Here is a 9,337-nt window from a genome sequence, read left to right on the forward strand (position 1 = left end):
AGGGAAGGTTGTGGAGGGGCCTCAACTGTTGGCTGTTTCTGGGGTTGTTGTTGTTGTTGGATTGGTGGAGGAATGTATGGTCTGCTTGGGCCAGCAGCATTTTGGAAGGAAGGAGCAGGCTGCTGTTGTTGTTGCTGAGGGCTGGACCATCTGAGGTTAGGGTGATTCCTCCATCCAGGGTTGTATCTGTTGCTGGAAAGGTCATAATTGCTCTGCTGTGGTTGATGTTGCTGCTGAGGTTGAGGAGGTCTATTGTATATATTTGCTGCATAAGCTTCAGGCTGCTCAATTGCTCCAGGTTGCTGCATGGAAGGGCAAAGGTCTGTATGGTGGTCAGCAGAGGAGCACAAACCACAAACCCTTGCGACAGGTACAGATTTCTGATTCAAGGCCAGCTGGGTTACCAAGTTGACCAACGCATCCAGTTTGCCTTCAAGCTTCTTAGTTTCAGATGATGCAGATGGGTTTGTAGCTACCTCATGCACTCCTCTAATGACTATGGCATCATTTCTGGCACTAAACTGCTGGGAGTTGGAGGCCATCTTCTCAATTAAATTTCTGGCTTCAGCAGGAGTCATGTCTCCAAGGGCTCCACCACTGGCAGCATCTATCATACTTCTCTCCATATTACTGAGTCCTTCATAAAAGTATTGGAGAAGAAGCTGTTCTGAAATCTGATGGTGGGGGCAACTGGCACATAGTTTCTTAAATCTCTCCTAGTACTCATACAGGCTCTCTCCACTGAGTTGTCTAATACCTGAGATATCCTTCCTGATGGCTGTGGTCCTGGAAGCAGGGAAAATTTTTTCTAAGAATACTCTCTTAAGGTCATCCCAGCTCGTGATGGACCTTGGAGCAAGGTAATACAGCCAGTCCTTTACCACTCCCTCTAATGAGTGAGGAAAAGCCTTCAGAAATATGTGATCCTCTTGGACATCTGGGGGTTTCATGGTGGAGCAGACAATGTGAAATTCTTTCAAATGTTTGTGCGGGTCTTCACCTGCAAGGCCATGAAACTTTGGAAGCAAATGAATCAGTCCAGTTTTAAGAACATATGGGACATCCTCATCAGGGTATTGGATGCACAAGCTTTCATAGGTGAAATCAGGTGCAGCCACTTAGAGTCCTCTCACGAGGTGGAGGTTGTGCCATGTTCTCAGAATGTGCAAAATCAGAATGCTCAGAATCAGAATGCTCAAAATTATAATGCTCAAGATCAGGATGTTCAAAATCACCAATAACAGAATGCACAGATTCACCAGTTATGGAATGCTCAGAATGATCAAAAGGTATAAAATGATGCCTAACTAATCTATGAAATGTCCTATCTATCTCAGGATCAAAGGGTTGTAAGTCAGATGGATTGCCTCTAGTCATACACTACATTCAGCATGCACACAACTAGTTGCCTTGTCATGTAAATAAAGGTGTAGGTTTGAACTACAGCTACCCTCAAATGATATCCAAATGACTTGAAATTTTGTGAGCAACCTTATAAAATGATGAGAAGATAGCACAAAAAATTTCAGACAAAAATTCAAAGTCTAACTATGAAAGCTAAAATTGGTAGGTTAAGAAAAATAAGTGAATAAAACTTGAAAAATAAAAAACTTTTGACAGAATCGCTTTTTTTGGACGATGGAGACCTCAGCCGGCCTATGGCCGGCTGCCACGGCGTAGGAAATTTTTTTCTACCCCAAATGCATATATAATAATTGCGATTCTGATAACCGGAGCAAAAGTTATGGCCGTTTGAAGTTTTGACAAACACAAAATTTGCTAGTTTTTTGGAACTTTCAAATCTGACCAAACTAAAGGCTCTAGCTATTTTTCCCACAAAATATGGATTAAAAGAAGTTACCACAAAAAAATTCAGCCAAAAATAACAACCCTAGCTACTAAAACAAAAAATCCCAATTAATTCAGAATGGGTGGTCGCTAAAATCCGTCTCTAGCTGATTTCTACTACTACTCTGCTTTTGCGCAAGCTGATTTCTACTACTACTCTGTTTTCAAGCACAATCTTCACAGCAAAACACCCAAGACTGAAACAGGGGAAACACTTAATGGTAAAACTGAAACAGAACACACATTAAACAAAATACCAGGACACTAATCAACACTAACACACATACTAACACAATACTAACAATTAAAACACGAAAGGATTAAACTCACAACACTAGCTAGCTATTATGAACCTTTGGACACTGCTCCCCGGCAACGACGCCAAATTTGATCGAGGCCGTACCCGAATCAAATAAACATGAAAATGCAGTAACTAGGAAGTGATCCTAGGTCGTTTCCCAACGAGCAGTGACAAGCCAAATGTTCATAATATACTTGCAGTAACAGTAACGATGGGGGGGGGGGGTTTGTTTGTTTTGTGATTAAAGAGCAGAACAAGTAAACTGGAATACGAAACTACTAATATTAAAAACGGGTTGTTTCCTCTGATTCAGAAGCCATTCTCTTATCCTGGGTTATGGAGAATTCGTCCCTAACAGTCAACCACTTAATCCAACCCTATTTCAATTTACTACGCGAAAATCAACTTAGGATTTTCAATAGGTGATTAGGCACCACATACACCAGTTAGCCCTTCGTCCATTAAGCATGAACGCAAGTTAGGCTCAGAGGCAATTAATCGAACACGAAGCGTGCACTGATTAATATTCACGAATTTGGGATACTGGTGAAGGGAGAACTGCCAGGAAACCACATTACAAGCGAAACCTCAAAGAGAGTTGGGCTTCGTCCTCAAAAGGAAACAACACCAGAAAATCTAGCCTTCCATGGATTCAAACAGAAAACGCAATTGAAACATGAAGCAGAAACATAAATGAACGGAAACGTAAATGAACAGAAACGTAAACGAACAGAAATGTAAAATGGAACAGAAACGTAAATGAGAGTAGAAGAAGAAGCAAGAACGAAATTGTAATTAGAAGCAGAAAACGTAAAATTGCATTACGAACTCAGAAGCATCAAAACAGAAAAACCAAAACCCTAAAAGAAAGCTCTGAATAATGAATAGCATAACAGAATAGAATGCCCTGCACGAATCCCAAGGCAGCTATTTAAAAAGAGTCACTCAAAGTCACTGGGCCCTATTACAATACTCTGGCCCAAAACGAAATAAACATTGAACAACATAAAATAAAATTGCGAAATTTCCTAATTAGAAATTAACTAAGATAAGCGCTGCTTTATTTGCCCTCTTCAAGTCCACAACCAAAATCCGGATTAAGCCCAATGTTTCATTAATTCCTGAAATTAGATTAAAAACATCAAATTAGCTAAATGAGCCCAAATAATAAAACTGCCTAATTAATTGACAATTAAGACCAATCAATAATTAAAATGGTGCAAAAAGGGTTTAGAAAATAGAAGAAAATGATGGCACATCACCTATCCATGAATTTCCTAAGAGATTCATCATTTGCTTGTCACAAGCTGGCTAGAGCGGCCAATGTCATACGATGTGATCGGCTAGTTGCATATTGCACATTGAAGCACTCGACAAAAGTGTTGAAGCTGTCGATGGACCTTGGAGGAAGTTCACCGTACCTGGTCAATACCCCCCCTTTGAGGGACGTTGGGAAAACACAACACAAGATTGCATTGTGTTGGTGTACAAATTTGCCTGGGTGAGGAAAGCATCCAGATGTTTATCTAGATTGATGGTCCCATCATAACGCTCTAGGTTGAGTGTTTTCCAGCCTAAGGGTATGTTGACTTCCATGATTCGGTCGATGAAGGGGTGTCGACGAGTAGTCTGCCCTACAGGACAGTGCATGTGGGAGAAACTTTGATCATCTTAAGTGTTGACTGTGTGTCGAGGGTGTGATCATGGTTGTTAAACTCACAATTCTACATAAACTCGTGGAGGTCCCATAAACTCGACTCGTAAACTCATAAGAGTTTACTCAATATAAAAAATATATTAAAATTCCTATATATAAAATCATAAATAAATATTTCAACCCTAAAATAAATCAAACTAACAAACTAATAACAGAGAACAAAGTGCAAAAAAACAAAGAGTAAAGAATGATAATTTAAATTGGAGAAATTCCCAAATATGTACATTAGTACATCATTGTTGTATCTTACTACAAATTGAACTATCAGTACCACAATATCTACTCAGCTATGAATTTCCAAAAAGATGCAAAAAAAAAAGAGGAAAATGAAAAAACAAAATAGAAGAGGAAAAGAGGAAAACCTAGTCACGAGCTCACGACGTTGCATTTCTACTTTGCACCTCACCTCGACCATGCACTTCACTGTCGCCGAGGATGAAAAGATAATAGATACGAAAATGGAAGAAACTTCCCATGACCACCACGCACTTCACCGTCATCTTTACCATCATGGCTGCACTTGCACTTGTGGCGCACCTTGTAACGACCCGTCTCGTTGCTACGATACCACCACTCTAAACCGCGAAAATTTCAATTTTTAATTGAAAACTCCATTAATTTGCTTATGAAAAATGAAAGTAGATTTTTCACGATATACATTCACGAAACAACGCACCATTACTTAAATGAATATATATATATATATACGTGTAGTAACTCAGTACACATCATTCACATAATGGAAAGTACATTTGTTCATACATATAATTAAATCTGTGATTTACATCCTCAATTCAAAAAAAGAATTATGGAACCAGCTACGGAGGAGTTGATTAACAAAATACAACTCTCTCCCAAAATAATCCTAACGTCATCATGTTGGCTTGGCGGCTCAACAAAAGAATCTCACTTCATGTACTCTACTGCTGTCATTTTGCTTCCACGAACAAAGGTTCGCGATCATCACAGGTACCAACCACACGGTACAAAAATTGCAAGGGGTGAGTTTATTATAAAAGAAATTAGTACAAAATTCAAATAACCACAATTAGTAAGAAAACATTAACAAATATCATAAGCTTACACCAACATTCATTAGTCCAACACACACTCAACAAATAGTCATCATCCATCCATAATTTCAATCAATCATGCTCAGTATGATGCATGCACTTGACCTCAACTCTCAAATGCAATGTTGTACCATCCTAAAGGAAATATCCTAAGCGTGTCTACACGACACTCTCACTTAGCAAAACTAGGCAGGAAGTGTTAAGGTCACCCTATCGTGCACAGGCAACTCCCCCCCCCCCCCCCCCCCATGGTGATCAACCTGAGTCTTAAGGGAGTTCCAAACTGAGTGACATGCCCTAAAGTATAAGTATTCCTCCTCATGAGAAACTACAAGTACTTACTGACAAAGTTTATACTATTTCCATGCAATATGAAGTATGAAACATGGGCATCATCAATGCACTGACCATGGATAATTAAAGATTCTAAGCCTTCCCCCTCCAGAGATGCTTAAAACTCTTTAACCACTATGTTTCCCCCACCAGGGATATATCCAACCCATGTACATACACAACATACATCATCATAATGACATTTTCAACATGATCAACATCTCATCTCAATGTTATTATCAACATCAACATTGTCTCATCTCAATGTCATTCTCAACATTAACATCATCTCATCTCAATATCATTCTCATGTCAACATAATCATCAATAACAACATTATCTCATATCCATATTATCATCAATAACAACATCATCTCATATCAGCATAATCATCAATAACAACATCATCTCAAATCAGTTAATATCATCAATAACAATATCATCAATAAATCACATTCCGCATATACATAAATATAGAGTTCATGCCTAAGATTCACACTCCCCAGGTCTTCAAACAACACAAGTCTAAATAGAAACAATAATGTCATTTATCAATAACAGACATATCGCATCCCATTAGTCAAAACATTGTTTTTCTTGAAAACCAGCATGTAACAGGGACAAGCATACATCCCCATAGTTAGGTTCCCTGACCCCAACTATGGTATTAAAAGTCTTAAATTATAATAAACTCCCTTCACCTATTGTAAGCTCTACGTCAGTTCCTCTTTGCGTCGCTCAGAGACCTCTCTCGTTCACGTTCGTCTGTCCAAATGCAAGATTCTATATACCAAATTGAAGGAAATGTAGTATATATTTCAAAAACAAGGTTAATGACAACATTCAAAGTCAAATATCCCTATCAAAACATAAAGGGCAAAGGGGTGTTTCGGATTCTACTAAAAGGAGACGTCATTTTGAAATTCCGCTTACGCCAATGTGACCAGGGTTCAGTGAAGGTCACGAAAATAACATCAATGTTATAAAAGATAACTTTTACAATGTCTCATTTTCAAGGGTTTTTCAAAGGAAGTGTAAAAACTCCCTATTGCAGTACCCAAAACATAAGAGACACTAAGAGAAACTCAAACTAACTAAGAGAAAGACTTAGAAGTCAAGATTACCTCAGAGAAACTACGAAATGAAGGATTGAGGGAATTTTCTCCACCGAATCCTTAAGGTGGATTCTGAGGATTCCGCTCTGATTAAAATGTTCCTCTTGGTGTGGGGGTTCGGCGGCAAGCAATGACGGCTTGTGGTGGCCACCAGTGGTCGTGGGTGGTGGAGAAGGTGTTAGGGTTTGGGTAGACGTTTGGAGAGGAGGACAATGAAAAAAAATCATATTTTTCATGCTGAAGAACGTATTTATAATCTACAAATATCTCTTAGTGAGCTCGTCTTGCTAAGTGATAGTACACTTTTCGCGCTTAGCATGACAATTCACACTGAGCACAAATCCCCTTGCGTTAAGCACGATAATTCTCGCTCAACCAAGAGATCAAAAGTTGTTATTTTCAAAATCTCAACGATCAAACTTTGGGGAATTGTCTTAGGAACCTCCAGCCAAAATTTGAAGATGATCCCACGGTTAACGAATCCAGGATCGCAATTGTACTGAAATATGTTTAGGTAAAATTTGAAATCTCATAATTTCAACTTAGCTCAATAAAACTCCACATAACTCAACATCCACATCGACCAAATCACACATGACTAATTCACACCATACCTCAACTCATTCAAGTCAATCATATGGTCAAATAACACAATAAATACAATTAAACATTGACTTATAATTAGCAATATTTTAGGGTGTTACACACCTCGCCTTCGCTGTTGTAGAGAAATCGTCATGGAGTGCGACACGAAGTGAGGAGGAACGACGCAAACAGGGTCAGCCAATCAGTGGAGATGTGGAGTGAGTGAATAGGGTTAAGGAAGCAGTGCGACACGAACTCCCGAAGTGAGGAGGAAGAAAGAAAAGGATTTTAGAGTGCTGCAAAGCGATGTCATTTCTTTTTATGTTAAACTCACAAACTTGGTGCAAACTTGCCCCGAGTCTAATCAAACTCACCCGATTCTATGCGATTCTAATCCTACTCATGATTTGACTCGCGGAGACAGTATGGAATCATAATTAGCCTTTAGCTTTGTTAGCTCCTCCTCATGGTGTCGCTCCATCTTCCCAATGCGGTTTTGGAGTTGGTGGAGAGTATCAATATGCATCATGGTTGTTGGAGGATGATTGAAGCCTTCGAAAGAGGTCTCACGTCTGAGGCTAGATCACGTGCTAACCATGGGTGGAAAAGGGAGAAAAAGAGAGAGAGAGAGAGAGAAAGAGAAAGAGAGAGATTGCAAGGTATGTTTTACCGCGACCCCACAGTGGGCACCAAATGTACTTACCAAAATCTGCAGTTGGCACACATCAAGGTGGACGTGGCTAAGATGGGCTCCTGGATTTCGCACGTCAGACTGAGAGTGGCCTTTGTTAGGAGGACAAGATGAAGGACCTTGATGTAGCTCCATGTGGAGCTGTTAGGCCTTGGATCTTCTTCACCAATGGAGTCATTTGCTTCTTGAAGATCAATGGCAGCGGAATGGAGAAGGAAGAAAGATGATTGGAGACGCCACTTCAAGGAGAAGATGAGTCAAGAACAAACTCACCATCATAGGAAGCCATGGATAAGAGCTTGAAGGTAGGAGAAGAGGAGTAGAGGGAGAAAGAAAGAAGGAGCACAAAATTTATGCCTCAAATGAGGTCTGAACTTTGAAGTGTAATTCTCAAATGAACAAAGTGGAAAAAATGCACACATAAGGCCTCTATTTATAGCCTAAGTGTCACATAAAATTGGAGGGAAATTTGAATTTCTATTCAAATTTCACTTGAATTAGAATTTGAAATGGTGGAGCCAAATTTGGAGCCAAAATTTCACTAATTATGATTAGTAAATTTTAGTTATGGTTTAGCCCACTAATCCAAGATCAAGTCCAAGATTCTTCACTAAGTGTGCTTAGGTGTCATGATGCATGTAAAGCATGAAGGACATGCACAAAGTGTGACTATATGATGTGGCAATGAGGTGTAGCAAGCAAATGCTCACCTACCCCTTAAGATGGTCCAAAATTTAATTGGATTAGGTTTCTCCCAATTCAATTAAATTTATCTCCCAACACACACACACATCAAATAGTGCACTTAATGCATATGAAATTACAAAACTACCCCTAAAACAAAAACTAGTCTAGGTGCCCTAAAATACAAGGGCCGAAAATCCTACATTACTAGGGCACTCTCCATACACTATTGAGCCCTAAATACAAGGCCCAAAAATAATGAAACTTTAATCTAATATGTACAAAGATAAGTGGGCTCATAGTTAGCTCATGGACCCAAAATCTACCTTAAGGCTCATGAGAACCCTAGGGTCTTCTCCTGCATCTATGGCCCAATCTTCTTGGAGTCTCCTAGCCATGGCTCTGGTGATGGGTCCCCTCCTTGGGAGGATTGCATCATCCCCTCCCTCTTGAAGAGGATTTGTCCTCAAATCTGTAGACCCCTCATCATCTGAATCAGCTACACCTGCAAAAGGAACCAAATTAGTAATGTTAAAGGTGTTTCTAACTCCATACTCCTCTGGGAGGTCTAGCCTATAAGCATTATTGTTTATCCTCTACAAGACCTAAAAAGGGCAACCACCTCTGGGGCTAAGTTTGGACTTTTTCTTAGTGGGAAATCTATCCTTCCTAAGATAGAGCCAAACCCAATCCCCTTTTGATGCAATCCTACCCCCCAAGGGTATTGGATAGAAGAATCCAAGAGGATTGGACTAGAGCTACTAAAGAAGACCCTAGGGTTCTCATGAACCTTAGGGTAGATTTCTGAGCCCATGGGCCAAGGTTGGGTCCACTCTTCTTTGTAAATATTAGAATAGGTTTTTTTTTATTCATTTGGGCCTTGTATTTTGGTCATTCTAGTAGTATAGGGTTTTAGCCTTGTATTTTAGGGCATTTTGAGTAGTCTTTGTAGTAGAGACTTTTTTTTGTATTTTCATGTATTTTTTATGG

General features: G+C 39.5%; 1 non-coding gene across 1 annotated transcript; it reads left to right on the plus strand.

Annotated features, from left to right (window-relative positions):
* Positions 1 to 672: 672 nt before the first annotated feature.
* On the plus strand, positions 673 to 779 carry LOC112997870 (small nucleolar RNA R71). Its single transcript, XR_003262931.1, has one exon. It is a non-coding gene; the product is annotated as a small nucleolar RNA R71 (small nucleolar RNA).
* The last annotated feature ends 8,558 nt before the right edge of the window (positions 780 to 9,337 follow it).

The sequence above is a fragment of the Glycine max genome, chromosome 1 (genome assembly GCF_000004515.6).
Source record: "Glycine max cultivar Williams 82 chromosome 1, Glycine_max_v4.0, whole genome shotgun sequence".
NCBI classification, from domain to species: Eukaryota; Viridiplantae; Streptophyta; class Magnoliopsida; order Fabales; family Fabaceae; genus Glycine; species Glycine max.